The sequence below is a fragment of the Achroia grisella genome, unplaced genomic scaffold (assembly GCF_030625045.1).
Source record: "Achroia grisella isolate CSIRO2021 unplaced genomic scaffold, CSIRO_AGI_Agris_v1 utg509, whole genome shotgun sequence".
Lineage (NCBI taxonomy): Eukaryota > Metazoa > Arthropoda > Insecta > Lepidoptera > Pyralidae > Achroia > Achroia grisella.
Genome location: NW_026712902.1, coordinates 1,162,194 through 1,179,058, shown reverse-complemented (window position 1 = coordinate 1,179,058; position 16,865 = coordinate 1,162,194). Strand labels below are relative to the sequence as shown.

The 16,865-nt window shown below is 33.7% G+C and overlaps 1 protein-coding gene across 2 annotated transcripts in view; it reads left to right on the top strand.

The window, feature by feature from the left end:
• Nucleotides 1–16,865, top strand: part of LOC131846302 (monocarboxylate transporter 4-like) — a 46,665-nt gene that overhangs the window by 9,208 nt on the left and 20,592 nt on the right. Inside the window, exon 1 of one of the 2 annotated variants that reach the window (XM_059195570.1) lies at nucleotides 15,097–15,324. The exons of the other annotated variant lie outside the window; for it this stretch is intronic. The gene's annotated coding sequence lies outside the window, so the exon portion shown is untranslated. Of the gene's footprint in view, nucleotides 1–15,096; nucleotides 15,325–16,865 lie in introns of those variants that run through there. 2 annotated transcript variants of the gene reach the window in all.

The window sequence follows — 16,865 nt, the reverse complement described above, 5'->3', positions numbered from 1 at the left end:
GTTCGGCAACCAAACTTCGCGAACAGTATCTCCAATATGCTAATGGTAGCGGAAATAAATAAAATAATATAAATATATTAAGTAATTAAATTGACTTCCGCAAAATAAAATCTAATTCGGTAAAATGTAAAACGAAAGATTTATTTTGTTTGTTTTGTAATGGAAAACTCAAAAAACATTTTACAAATACGTTTTACACAAATACAACCGATTTTATATATTAACCTATAAAAAGCTACAATATTAGCGATTAGCGAACATGGATTCTTCAAATTTAGATAAATCTTATAACAAGAGAAGACAGGACGGATCGCTAGTAATTAGTAAACTTAATGCAAATAGAGTTCACTCAGCACGCGGTCTCAATAAAAAGGCTTAAATATAAGTAACTGTTTTAATACTATCAAAATAAAATAAATCTTTCGTTTAATTCCCTCGCAGAGATAATTCTGTCAGTTATCAATGTAATACGTCAGTAACAGGCGCGTATATATCTACAGGCAATCTCATAAACAGACGAAGCCTTAGAAAACAATTTAAGAACAACTCACGAGCCTGTAATCTCACAAAGGTCTTTGTAAAGATAATTATAAAAAAATGCTTACGGACTATAACGTTACAAGTGCCTAAGAGTAAATTAATGAAATCAAGACGCGTTGATTGGTCGAAGAAATTAGAAGATTCAAAAAGAAATCTATTATAGTTGTTAGTGTGAATCTATATTTGACGGCGTCATAGTCTGGTGGTTTAGCACACTGATTTACTTCGATGGTCGCGAGTACGATTCATGGCACGACAGAAACATTTCTATTCCAGACTATGATTGGTTGTATTAGTCTGAAAGTTTTTTATGTGTATTATGTACGTAAGAAAAAATTCTATCAGTTGTAAAACACAAGCTCAAAATTAAAGCTAGATGACGCTTTGTGATATGACTTGAATTGGTATTTGTTTCGAAGTGGGAGCTATAGGTATACCAACGAAATCTATACAATCTTCTGAAAGATCTTGGCCTGTCTAGAACTACCGTAAGTTCTACACTTGAACATGTATCTAAAGTAGCACTGATAGGCTCCTATTTGGCTGGGCGGGGAGAGAAACGCGAGCTGTGAAGGTGAAAGTGGACGTACGTCGGCGAAGGTGACCCTTAGATCTACCCCGGGTCACAATTCCCGGGAACTTCTCGGAGCTTCCCACTTTGCCACACGATGGACCCGGCACCCGCACCATGAAACCATAGAAGTTCACCTTTTATTAAGAGAAGAATCATAAGAAGTTCGTCTCTTGAGTATTAAGATAATAAAATGCTTTGGTATCCGTGCTCCCAGTAAAAAAAACCTACAAGGAATGATGCTGTATTAGATACAGCAACATTTCTTGTAGGTTATTTTTAACATTCCGAATACTATTAAAAAATTCCAATATTAGGTTTATTTAAAGAAGGTTTAATTCTACTTCTTCTTCAAAACTCAAAATTATGCGAAGACAAGTCAAATCTGGGCGAGACAGTAGTTAAGAATGTTCAGAAAAAACTGTACGGTTAACAACTACATATCATCCGTGTAACAATTAGTTGCTAAGTAAATTTTAACAAGAACCGTTATCATTTTACTGTGCACTTAAACGTTTTCAGTCTGGATGATGACGATAAGATAAACACACATAATTTACATCGCGTCAAAACACGAGGAGATAACAGAAGACCTACATATTACAAATTAAAATCCTTTTACGCTAAAAGCTCTCTGGATTAATTCAATTATCTACATATATTATGTAGATAATAGGTTGAAATGGCGGGATATATAAGGACAAGAAGGACAAGAAGAAAGACTATGTTAATATTGCTAAGATAATATAATATACTATTGCACCCGCGACTTCGTTCGCGTAAAATGACAATACTTTCATAGAATCTTTCATATTCCCTTTCAACCCCTTGCAACCCTTTTTTCACATTAAAAAGTAGCCTATGTCCTTTGTCAGGGTCTAGACTATCTGTGTACAAATTTCATTTAAATCGGTTCAATGGTTTAGGCGTGAAAGCGAGACAGACAGACAGACAGAGTTACTTTCGTTACTTTTTATGGGTACTAGACAACAGATTTTTTATAAATACATACATAATATATGTACATAGAAAACACCCAGACCGATCGATGCTTGCGAGAAATCGAACCCCAATAATTGGAAGCGATGTCACTAGATCATCGACGCCGTCTATAGATAGGCCGATTGTATTATCGGATGGAAAATAACCTGAATGAAAGTGGTAACATGATACCATGAATAGCATCAAGTAAGTTACTAATGCTGTTGGCCGCAACTGGCCTTTACAGCCACACCGAACGATAGGGGGCGAGATAGGCACTTCAAACTCGTGGAAGGACTTATGGAGCGGCTGAAGGCCAACTCCCGTCTTACGGATACGACTTTAGCTTAAAGTTATGCAAACAATAAATAAACAGAAATATTCTCTTTTAAAAAATGTAAAATAAGTCCGCGACAATATTGTCGAACAGTTTAAAAGTTAAACAAATATTGGGAAGACGGGCGAAGCCGGGGCAGGTTGCTAGGAACATAATAAATTAAAAATCCAATACCCGATTATCAACCATTCGCCAAATCCGTTTTCAATTATATTTTAGTGCTCAATGAATCATTTTACGGTATAATAAAAAAAATACGAATGGGCAATAATAATAAATCTACAATCAACACGTGAGCTGTTTATACTAGAGAAACTAAAAACAGTATGGTTGAATAAATGCAAAGTTATATTCGTATTATAATAAAAAATCTAATATTATAAAGATCTATGTTTATTTTTGTTACATTTGCCTGAACGGCTGTAGGGATCTAAATAAAATAAACTGTATTAATAAGTTAAAAAATAGTTATATTTTTTATTCTACCACTCATTCGGAACGCAGACTCATCTCAAAAAGAATGAGGCATAAACTTGCGTGTTGCTCTTTTAAATAATTGTTGTTCAAAATAACAATTTTAACAAATTTGCCTGAATACACAATGCCTAATAGCAAAGTTGACGTCAGTAAATAATGAAAGTAACGATAGACTGTATCACAAAGACGGAGATAAATATTAACAGCATCTAACAGCTTGCCTTCTATAATAATGAAAATACACAATAGTAACTAGTTCACCCCAGCTGCTTTATCTGTCCGATCATAGAATAGCTTACTTGACCTACATTTTGCCCTGAACAAGCTATAAATGAACTTACCTGTAGGGCATATAATAATAGATGCATGTTTAGAATAAGTTGAAAATGCATTACTGTTAATCGAATCAATCAATCAAATAAAATGTAGATATATTTACTTATGTAGGTCTAATTAATAATATAATAAACCATTTTAACAATTAATACTATGCCATCTAATCTTAAATTAAGTACAGGTTGTTTTATAAGTATTCGACTATTGATAGAAATACTTAAATATATATTTTTAATAACTTAAATACTTACAATAAGATTAACTTAATCTACCGTTTGTTCTGAAAGTAGTGCGAGCCAAGAAGTACTGACATGAAACTCTGCCCTTACTCTTTTCAAATTCAATTATGTCATTATAATTCCTGCTATAAATGTTATAAATGCGAAAGTAACTCTACCTGTTACGCTTTCACGCGTAAACTACTGAACCGATTTAAATGAAATATAGTACACAGTTAGTCTAGACCCTGAGATGTTTCCCAGGCAGATCTTAGGGTATGTAATGGAGAGCTAGAGCCTGAGAAAGGACATAGGCTAAAATTTAAAAACAGTGAGTAAGAGGTGAGATTTTCAAGTCTTACAAATTACTAGTGAACTTACAAGGTACACGGGCATCATCATATAGGAATTTCAGCGTATGAGGGTAATATAAAAGAATATCATATTGTATATTGTTAATCTCCAAGGTTTAACGGTTCATGGACACGTGAAATCAAACTGATGAAATCACGATCTTAAAGAAAAGCAATTAGAATTATTAAAGAAGCCACAGTCAGCGATCTTAAATAATTTCTTCCACAATGCTGACATCTCATCCACTTATAAAGTCTCTTGTTGCCGTCCTTTTGTCGAATCGAAGCTATAATTTGAATTATTCGGAACAAATGTTCAATTAGAATTCAGGGCACGCATCGAATTCCTTTATTATTGAGATGAGTCCTGCAAATTTGTATTTTATGTATCACGTTGGTTTCTAATGATTCTGATAATCCTAACTGATATTATAAATTATTATATTTTGAATAATCTAGTCAGGAATGAATAATAAACACTGTTATAGCACTGAACGCTTTATTGATTACAAAATTAATAATTGAAAGTACAGAGCACACACCAGATGAACTCTAGAGATATGGTCATTATTGCCATCGTCTAAAATAGAATTGTAACTATTATGGCCAGTGGAAATCGTTAATGAAAATACGAACAAGTGTTTGTGACAATTTTCCACCTTAACGATGTGGTCTCAAACAAATTAGTTCTCAAGCCTAGCAACGCAGGAGTAAAGAGCAATGCCACACGCGTCTTTACTTCATTTTGTGACGTCTATAGTATTTCGTTTCTTTTCCCATTGGCAGAAAATTCATTGCCACACCCTAAAACCTAAATAGTCACGTACAGTATGGTTTTTAAAGGAAATTCTTCCTGCATAGATTCACTGTGGAATAGAATTACGTCACGACGATTACTCTAAAGACTGCAGCATGGGAATTTAAAAAAAGATAGATTAAAGATTTCTTAAGCCGGTAACGCAAACGTGGCGCCCCTGGATTTGAGGCCGTCAATGGTAACATCATTTACAATCATGGGTCTACGCGACCGATGATCGTGCTTGTTTACCAGAATTTTACTATATTATAAAAATTATTTCTATTCGATGATTGCCACTCATCATCGTTTGTATATGTATATAGAAAAATATTAAAAGGAAAATGTCTAATAAAGCATGTTCTGGATATTTCCTGTAGCACTGTAGGTCGTTAGGGCCAATTGCCAACTATTATGATCAATTGATTGATGCTGAGGACATCTCCTTGTAAACAATTGTATTGAGCTGAGGTAGCTTCATTGTTACAAGTTCGAGAACATTCCACGAGATTGATAAGGAAATATGTACTTCTGATATAAGATACTAGATGTACCCTTTGTAGTCCAAATGTTAGTCCTCGGTTCAAAACCGCATAGCACCACATCTCCCACTTTTAGTTGAGCCGGACTCAATTTTCGCTTAGTTTTTCCTCTGTTTGCTTAACATTTAAAAGTTATAGCCTGATGTTCATTTCTTCTTATTTAAGTTTCACTTCTATCGAAGGGTCGACAACATTATTGTTGTTTTTGGTTTTATAATTTCACATACAATTTATATTGTTTTTTAATTGAATAAATTAAACGAAAAGTTTGAAAATAAAAATAAGTCAGAAATTAAAAGTTGACTTGACGCATGTTTTGTTTTGGCCAGATTCGATCTCATGATCTTAGACTATAAAACGGAGTAGGAAACCTCTAATCCACAATTGTCTCAATATATTTCTGTACAATATTGTAGCATAGCACTTTGTTCCTGTTGGACTTTTTTATCTTAAAGAAAAATATTAACTCCAAAGGGACGATAAAATTTTGGTAAATTCTCCAACGCCTCAAGCGCTTTAAAAACTTCTTTTGGCAATATTGCAGCAGCTGGGACCGAAATATTTGCAGACAGGATGTAGACAGAGAATATGTCTCCTAACGAAATGTATTATGCATTTTCCTTTAATGATGCTGTATAAAATAAGGATTCGTCTCGCAGTGTTTGCGGCGAGTGGATTTCTTTAGAAAGTCTGTATTTTTTTGTGAAAATTTTCCATATTATCTTTCATTGTATTACGAATTTATGTCTTCATTTGGAAAAACAAATAAGGTGTTTTAAGGTATGTGGCTCATGGTTAAAAATATGGAACCAATACAAACATATCGGTATGCTAATGAATATACATGTCTTTGTGTGGGTATTGAACCTCAACCTATGGAAAAGCACGCTGCTTTAACCGTTGTTACCGGTAACCATAAGCGATCGAGTAAACTATAAAGCAAGCGACATACAGGGACACGTAATCTCTACTTTGGAAGCTTTGGAAGCTCTAATAATTAAGTTTGAGATCCCATTGAAGTATCCATTACGATTATAATGAAACATTAATTAGACTGCGCTCTGTTTACTCTTAGTAATTGATAATAATTATGTACAGACTACTAGCTTGTACATGCGATTTCGTTTGCGTCACCATCTTCGACCGGAATTAAAAGACGCTCATGTTCTTCATTGCAATGATGATATGATTGATAATGCCGATCAAGTTTGAAAATGTCCTCTGCTTCTTCCTTATTCCATTTATTTTGGGGTCAGCGTAATATGTTTTTCTCTTCCATTCATCCATGTTCACAGTCGTATCTCATTATTTATTTCATCTCTTTGTTTATTTTTAAGCGTGAGAGTGTAACAACCAATAAACTTGTACTGAGTGTATACTTTTTTATAATATTAGGGAATCCTTTTAACCTTTCAACTGTTAGCTGTCAAAAGGACATTAACGCCCCATCTGTGAGATCAATTACAGGACTTCTTACAGATGGGGCTATAGTGTCCGAGAGAAGTTACTTTTGCTTGGAATATTTCTAACGCGGCAGGGGGTGAGACCGTAGCGTTGTCTCGGGATAATATTGATATTGATGATTAATAATAATGACTGGACTATTCTCATAGCTGTACCTAGTCTCAAGCTAAGCAAAGCTTGTGTTATGGGTAGTAGACAACTGATATCATACTATCTATTAATGATAAATCAAACGACGACAATATATAAAACTATACGGCCACATAGAATATCCATTATTTTATTAATCCGAATCTTAATATGTGGATATGTTTTATTGGGAATTAGAAATATTTAGTGTTACGTAAAAAGTTTTGGACGTCGACTAGATTTGAATATATGATCTAAGCGTTTATAGCGCGACGTAGTAAATCATTAGTCCACGAAATTGTTACGTATATTATTGTAATTATGAACTTAGAAGCTTAGCTATATTACAAGGTTTGGTTCTATATTTAGTGAGGCCAGACACGACTATGTGTCCTGATTCGTTTGCTGCGTTTACTCCTACGCTATTTCATGCGGTAACCAGCTTTCATGCAGGAAAGATAGTGCATGTAAATGTAGACAGTGAACGAGAAAGACTGAGCATAGTCTTCTCGCGTATTCCCGCGTTCTTCAATCGTGTGTGCTTTAGCGTCTTTTTGTAATAATTAATTTTCATTGCAGTATGGAGTACATCTGACTATAGAGCAAAGAATTCTAGAGTTATTAATAAGTTATAATTCTGGAGACACATTCCAGTTTCCTGTGTATCTGTGGGCAACAAAAGAGTGAACACAAAAAAATAGTTAAATTCACGATTCCCGCGCGCTGGTGTTCCCGCGTCAAAATAGTCCTGATCGCTCGTGAAAAAACCAGTCGTGTAAAGGCTATTTGTCATAACTTTTATTTTTGCTTGTGATGTTTAATTGTCAATAACTTTCCTCAAGAATTAGGCTGTCACAATCAAAAAGGTTTTGAAACGAATCAGTAGTTCCAGAGAATAGCTCGTTCAAGCAATATCTTGTTTTGTACATTACTATAGCTATATTCTTCATAGTGTATCTGAGTATACAAGTAGCCTTGTTTACTGCGTCGTAAACTGTTGCATAATGTAACCAGATAACTACACGTGCAGCGACATTGTTATGATTTATAGATATTAGTTGAGATCGTGCCTTCGTTCGTATCACTAGTACATATTTCCTAGCTTTTGCCCGAGACCTTGTGTAACCGTGATTGTACAGTATAAAAAGTACACTGTATCCTTCTGGTAATCCTAAATGCAGTAGCACAATCATATCCGTTTAGAAGTGGAAAATTAACAGACAAATTTTTGCTTAACACTTTCAGTTTATGTGTATTTTAATGTTGATAATGTCTGTTCAAGTATATCCCTGGACAATACAGAGTGACAGTTCCTGGACAGAACAGAGGATACAATTAGGATTATAAAACTGACTGTTGGATAGCAAGTAGTGCGGTTGTAAGGTCTCTAATTGGAACGTGTTTAATAGTAGACACCACCACCACAAACCGGTTCTTCCTGGAAACCATCGTGGTAAATTGCTATTAGCTACAATGGGCCAACTGACCTGAGCTCATGTTCATCGCATGCCTCTTATTTGTTATAGTATAATTATTCATATAAAAAACATCTATTGAAAAAGTAACACACAAGTTTCTTGCTCATTCTTCTTGTGATCAATAAAGTGATAGCGAAAGTGGTAGAATCAAAAATATGACTATTCAAAAGTGCTTGTACTAAGTTTATTTGAATAAAGATTATTTCTATTTCTATTATCATCCATAAAAAATCCCAAGTCTACCTACATGACGTCGGTTTTTACATTTACTTTCACAAAAAATATAGAGTTAATTCTATTCATTACAAACGGTTAATCGTTATTTAGTTAAATGGGAGGAAGTAATTCGTTTTTACGCCATTGGTTCGGGCTCGGAGCCCGAGATTGCTGGCGCCGGGGCCCTTAGTTTGGCCTTGACCTTCGTGCGTGAGCTCAGGGCACTGCGACTCGCGAGGATTGTCCAGGGGTCTGCTAGTTAATGTAGAAACTGAAATTTCAGCTGAAAGTTCGAATGTTTTCTACTGTTTTTTTTTATTTGACTGATATGCATTTTTAAATTGATATGATTGAATTGTGTTATAATTGTATACTTCGACGGCCTCGGTTGTCTAGCGGTTATAGTAATATGCTATTACTTCCAAAAGTTATTTTATCCCATTAGGAGTGAAATTTATCAAAATCTTAGGTCTACGAGATGCCTACGTCATAGTAGCTTTATGCATGCAAAGTCTCAGCCCGATCGGTTTAAAATTGACAAAGTTTCATACAAACTTTCATCTCCTATTTTATACACTTGGGGATAGAATTAATAAAAATCCTTAGCGGATGCCTCTGTCATAACATCTACCTGCATGCCAAATTTCAGCCCGATCCGTCCAGTGGTTTGGGCTGTGCGTTGATAGATCACTACGTCAGTCACCTTTGAGTTATATACATATATTTAGATATATACCTCAGTAAATGGCATATACAATATTAAGATTGTCTTCAAAATCGAATCAATTTTCGATACTACGAAGATTACCCCAAACATTCAAACTTAAACTACTTATTTATAATATTAGAATAGAATAGAAAATCATTTATTCAAATAAACTTACTTTATTACTTTACTTGAAATATTTTTAAAGTAATTAGTAATTAAATTATAGGGACAATATAAATCTATAATCTTATCTAATCTGTTTATAACTAATTTTTATACCCCTATAACAGATAGGGTGGCTCACCCCAAAAAAATTTCTTCTTTTTCTCGTCAAAATTTATGTATATTTTAGTTGTATATAAAAAAATATATAATATGATGACTAAAATATATTATTAAAAGGGGTCCCTTTAGGCAACGTACTGAAGATACTGGCAGCGTTCCATCTTTGAATAGCTAGACTAATTCTTTGTCCGAGGTAGCTGCCAGCTCTTCGGTCTTCTGTGATGTCGACTAACCTTTTCGTTATTTCTTTGAAAAGTCTTATATATATTGTATATTATATTTATATATCTGTTATAATTTTTATTGTCACAGTTTTTCGCCACTACTGCCCTACAACGCTTTCTATTTGTACCTAAAGGTTAGTTGGTAGAGAATGCCATATGGCATTAAGCTCACCTTTTGTACACGTGTTTTTGTACAATAGAGAATAAAAAATATTTTTTTTTTATAAAGTGGCATTTAGACAAACCTTAAATTTTCATTCTTCTATCACCAAGCCCTATTTTTTATAAAGGGATTTTAATTTATATGGCAAAACAACGTTTGCCGGGTCAGCTAGTAATAGGATAAGATCTACATGCGGCATGACGGACTGACGGGAGGGTTAAAAGGATTATTTGGGACAGGATGATTTGGGTGCCGTTATCAGAATTTAATAGCGTTTACTTAGTAATGAAGCTGGGTCACTCCTAAGTGGTGTATATCGAAACATTGTGAACATCTTTTAGTGTTTTAGCGACCCAAACAATAATAATAATAATAATAATAATCTCAGGACAATTCACATTCACCATCTAGACCCAAGTTAAGCTAGCTAGAGCTTGTGTTATGGGTACTAAATAATTCATACATATACATAGATATTGTTTTTGTAAATACATACATATTATACATAGAAAACACCCAGACCGATACAAACAATCATACTCATGGATACAAATGTTTGTGCCGTGCGAGGAATCGAACCCGCGACCATCGGTCGTAAAGCGGTGTGCTTGACCGCTAGACCACCGAGGTCGTCAATAATAATAATTTATCGATCGTCTTATGGAAAGTGTGTAATATGAATGTGGATAGATGTAAAGGGAGGGGACGCCCTAAGAAAAGATGGATGGATTGTGTGAAAGATGATATTAATAAAAGAAGAGTATGTTTAGATATGACGACCGATAGAGAGCAGTGGAAGGGAATGACATACTGCGCCGACCCCAAATAATGGGATAAAGGCAAGGCAATGATGATATCGATCTCGGTGGTGTAGCGGTTTTTTTTATGGATGAATAGAATGGTGCACTCATCAATGGTGATAGGTATATAGATGACATGTAGGGATATAAGTAAATAAAATTTATCTGGACGCGTATGTTATGACAATAGTAAGTTGTTTACTTTGTACGCGACATATATATTTGTGTACATTATGTCATAGAGTGCCGTATTGTGTTTTAGTATAGTTTCTTTGTTTTGTTTAAATAATAATGTTAGCAATGATACATCTACTTGTTTCTACATCAAATTTATACATATAAATAAAATTGGAGTGTCTGTTTGTAATGTTGAAATAACCGTTTTTTACTACATGTATATGAATATAAATACGGTACATACACCAAAATAACATTTTTTACAATTTTTGTTTGTCTGTCGGTTTGTTCTGGCTAATCTCTGAAATGGCTGGACCAATATTGACGGGACTTTTTTTTGGCAGGTAGCTGATGTAATAAGGAGTAACTTATTACTTTTATTTTAGAAAATAAAGTTAAATTCCATGCAGATGAAGTCGCAGGTGCAGCTAGTCGATAATATAAGTGAATATATTTGTTGCTGCCGTACAACGAATTCTTTATACCTGGCCTAAATGTTCTGTAACGGAGGGGTAATGTGGATTGATGATCTTATTGCTAGCCATGTACCATGTCAGGTTGACCACTACGCGGTTCCTCCTGGAAACCATCGTGATAAATTCTTGGGCAATTTGTCATGATGTGCTAACAGACTTGACCTCATGGTCATCTCATCATCCCCCACTAGTGCCCCGCCAGCGTAAACCGTTAGCGCAGGCGGGTGCACCATTCTATCATTATTCATCAAAAAAAAATGTTCTCTAACTAGCTGACCCACGCAGCTTCGTCTGCATCACACTTACTTGACATTTAGTATTATATTTCGCCAAATTTACATAATATCTTTTTAAATTACCGCCTATATGTTATTCTGATGTGTAAGCTATATTTCTGTAAAGTTTCAACAAAATCCGTTTAGTACTTTTTGCGTGGAAGAGTAACAAACATCCATACTCGCAAACTTTCGCGTTTATAATATTAGTAATATGTGTACTGCTTGTAATTGAATCTATATGTGTGTATTAAGATAGAAATAAAAAAAATTATCTATCTATCTATCTACTTGAACAATATCAGCTAGAAAATGCCAGATTGAATTTAAAAAATTACTGTATTTATTTTTTTATTTATTTTTACACTTTTTTGCACCAGTCACAGAAAATATTAATTAATATAAAAATATGTTTAACAATGACGAGTACAAAAGGCGGTCTTATCGCTAAGCAATCTCTTACAGGCAACCTTTAGGTAGAAGATGTAAGAATGAAGATCGGTGAAGATATGAGAAAAAGAGTAGGTGGTACAAATGACAACACAACTAAGATAGGTATAAATATTATAAATAATACATGCAAATATACAAATATATATACATACGTACATACCTACGTAAACATACATAATCTTAATAATACACATATCCATGGAAAGTTCGAAGGAAAGAAAGGGACTATAAGAAAAGGAAAAGTAGAACTAAAGGGAAAGGAAATGAGTTTTACCTGATGCTTTAAAGTTAGTAAGAGATTGAGCGCACCGAATCGGAGCGCGAAGCGAGTTCCACAACCTAACAGTCTGGACAGGAAATGATGTTGAATAAAAGGAAGTGGAGTGATTGTTGCCTCTTAATATTTTTCTACGTGTCCCAATTTTGATAATTCTTTTTTATTCCAAAGTCAGGATTTAGTCTGTGATTCCGTATACATTTAATCAAGATTTGGGCGTTAAGTTTTGAGTTATCTTTAATAGTGATTTTGAAGAAGTTTTTCTTGGTCGACCACGCTTTTATATTAGACTAGCTTTAATCCGTGGCTTCGCTCGCATTAATTTATTCCCTTAGGGGCGGAATTTATCAAAATCCTTCCTTAGAGGACTTAGCCTACGTCATAATATCTACCTTCTTGCTAAATTTCAGCCCGATCCGTCCAGTGGTTTGGGCTGTGCGTTGATAGATTACTAAATGCATCACCTTTGAGTTATATATATTTAGATTTAGTACTAATTATTAATTAAATTACTACTGCGACAAGAGTAACAAACTATTTTATCAGTATATTATTGAAATCAGTACAATTTTGGATTTATGTTACTATTTATAGGTTTAAAGGTTCGTGTAAATTTTCCTGTAGATTCATTTATGTTTTTGTTTTCCTTTGTTAGTTGTTTGAATAACTTTTAGAAACAATAGTTTATAGCTTCTAAGCGGCTATGTTTGTTTAGCTGGTACACTGAATATAATTCTACGTTGGAAATTGTTACCTTTTCTCTTAGGTTTGAGGTTGCTAGCCTTAAAATATTTAACTTCGTACGGAGAAATAAAAAAGTATGATAAAATCTCGTCTTGTTTTGATTGTTCAATTTAATATAATATAATATATCAGAACAATTCACACAGCACCATCTAGTCCCAAGCTAACCAAAGCTTGTGTTGTGGGTACTAGACAAATGATATAAATATATATACATTTTTTCCAAGATGTCTAAATACGAATGACTGAAAGAGAAAAACATATTGGGCCTGGGATAATACGTTATTTTTAAATACATACCTACAAATTATACGTAGAAAACACCCAGACCGATACAAACAATCGTGAATTTGTCGCTTTGGGCTAACTGACCTGACCTCATCCTCCACCGGTGCCCCGCCAGCGTAAACCGTAAGCCTGCAGGCGGGGGCACCATTCTATTATCATCCATTTAAAAAAATCCTCTCACCCCTAGTAATAATGATAAAGATTTATCATCATTATATTAGGTAGAGATATCGTCTCTTAAACGTATAACGTCCTTTTTTTGCGCGGAAGGTTAAATGATCTACAAATTTTGCCATCACTGAAATTAAGGTATACCCGTTTGTTTTTGTTGTATCAAACGAATTTGTACTTTACGAAATCGTGCCGTAGTTTTAAATTTATTTAATTTAAATATCTATACCTAGATAGTGGTACATGATTCTTCCTTGTGTTCGATAATATTATCTCGGTTGACGACATTTATCTGTAATATGTGTGCCGGTTACGGACCTCAAGTCAGAAAAGGTAGATTTACATTGGCTTAGTTGCTCTGTAGGAGCCATAACTAGTATACATTTGAAGTATTTTTTTATTCACGGCAGACAGTTCTACAGTCAGTAGGAAAAAAGGACAAAGTAGAATCTCAGAATAGAATAGATGACTAGAGATGTGATGATTATTCAAAAGTGCTTCAATGTAAGTTTATTTGAATAAATGATTTTCTATTGTATTCTATTCAGAAACAACAAATATTCTATTTCATTGTTACCTAGATAGTTAACAGTTGTATCTGTATTACCAAAAAACGTTTAAAATTTTTCGAAGCTACACAGGGTGATCCCTGTGTAGCTTCGATATGTTTGGATTATGATGATTCATAATCCAAACATATCAAAAGCAAAAAAGTACTTTTAGAATTAGCTAAGATATTCTATAACGTAGGTTTGTTACACTTTAACTATTGTTTTTTATATTCGTTTAAAAATATTTATTTTTATTTGCCATTTTTTTATACAATAATACCTTAAAGTTCTGCGTTCACGTTGTTGAAATTTGATCTTATATTTATTTTTGTGTGCAGACAAACTTAGTGTACCTGGAGTAGATGAACTTCAAAATTTACAATGATTGTACTGAAATATTATACTGTACTGTCTAGAATTTTAAGTCAGTGGCTAATCTGATGTAAATCTGTCTTTATAGTTTAGTTTATCCTTGGGCGGTGCAATTATCGGACGTAGTATACAATTACGTAGACTCGTAATACGAAGTACTGTTTAAGAAATTTCAAAACGCTTATAGCGTGTGTTTTGTGGCTGTTGGAATTTTTCAGAAATGATCCTCATAAGCCTATTGGAATTATTATTGGAAGCCTAAAGGAATTTATATCAATAATTTCCAGAGTTGTAACTTCTGTTCCGGTTAATCCTAATATGAAATCTAGACTAATATCAAAATTTTTATAATTTATTATCAAAGACTTACTAAATTGTATTAAATGTGTTTCTTGTACTTGAGATGAAATCACCTTATCCAACACGTTTGCTTTTGTTACTCCGATAAAATTCATTACTCAATATGTACTAGGACTGTTGAATCGGCCGCCGACTGACCCTTAAACGATTCAACCTCTTGCCATTCTCACCATTCAACGATAAATACGTAATTTCATGTCATATTGACCGAGGACGCCTCAATAGATAATCTTTTATCTGGTTATTAAATAATGAGACGAATGGCGCGCGGACGCCGGACCGGACACTTCGCGAGTGCGTCCGCGCTAGTTTAGTGACAACCGCCATCAGGGGTATATCTCTGAATTTTACGAGTTTTCAAGTATTATACAAATTGCCTTCTAGTGTCCAAATATATTTACCATTGTGCTAAGTATCTGCAAGTTCTTTAATTCCAATTAGGTCGTGTTACGTCCACAGTATTTGCTATAAGTGGTGTCTCTGTGAAAATGTGCTCTTTCTCGTGCTTCGGTTTTGGCGCACGCTAGTTTGGATTTTGCCAAGATGACGTTCTCATCTAAGGTGCGTCTGTTTTTATTTACGCCGGCCGGTGTTTATGTCTCTTTCTTATATAAGTATGTTTTGCATTTGTGTCCGTATGGACTTAGGAATTTAGATCGTTATTTTCGGTCGTTCTATATTGAGCTGTTATGACGTTAACATATATATTATTAAATGTTTTAAGTCCGTTACTTGATGTTGTTGTAACATCTATCTAATAATCTATATCGAAGCCAACGTCCTCATTTAAAGGTGCCATAAAGATAATGGTATAGACTATAGACAATTTATAAACAAAGCTAAAATGAGTGGATATAAAATCACAAATACATAGTATTTTATTACTGCCTGGTGTTTGACATGGACCTTAAAATGTATTGTTGCTTCGATATCGAAGCGTTAGCATTAACGATTGTGTTCAACGAAACATTGTACTTACATTGCTTGGTTCCATGAAAGGGTGTTTAATGTTTTCATCGTTTTTACACTTTCTTTGTATTGATTCTTTCTGCTAGTCTGTAGTTCTAATATTTTTACTGAGACTATTACTTTTTTCATGTAAATTTGAATTGAAATTAATATAAGGATAATATTACTTTGTTTAGCTACTTCATATTGTTTTTTAACCTATAATATTTTTTAACATTACAAACACAGTGGTCTAAATAAAATAGTGACTATTATTCTGATGTTTTTACCGAGAATTTATCCTGAAAACATTTGGTCTTTAAGCTTTACAGTTAAGATCAAAAATGTACTGTTTATTATTATTAGTTATGAACTTGTGATAATTTCGCGTGTTTATGTCACGTTGTTTTCTTGGAACTGTATTTAATAATTCACTCATTAAGGAAAGTTATAGATTGTAGTGGTCTTTACCTTATCTGATAATGAGTTATTGACTTTTGTCCTACGTTTGCCTTTGATACGTTCTAAATAGTGAGATCAATTGATTTCGATATTTAGAGGAGCAAATTCCGAGATTTGTTTTGTGGGGTCATTCATGATTATCTATGCTGTGGGTAGTCTACATATGACAAAGAGAAAATATTACAGTACGCCGAAATATTTCTTGTTTTTATCCAATTCAAACAAGCAAACACTGTTTGGATTGAATAAAAACAAAAAGTTCTTGACCTGTTTTAAAAATTCTCTTACGTATAGATACGCACATTATCAGCGAGTAATAGAGCTATATTACCCACGGACATCGCCGAGGGATGCAGATATTTTGATAACAAGAATTTAGTGTCTTTTTTTTTGTTAAGTTTAATATGTCAGTTTTAACATGTATGTGTACTTTGCATTCGTAAATAGTCTTTACATATTTTTAAAAAATCAAAGATTCCAAAAATCGTAGATTCCATGTCAACACCAATAAAGACATCAAGTGTGCAAGAAAATTTATATATTTTTTATTTTATTATGATTACAACATCGCAATTTTCCTCCACCAAACGTCTTGGTATGATAAATCTAAGAAAACTAGCACTAATGACCTTTACCTACTATCGTTACTAAACTATCTACTTTAATTATTTTTATTAATGATTAAGTATTAT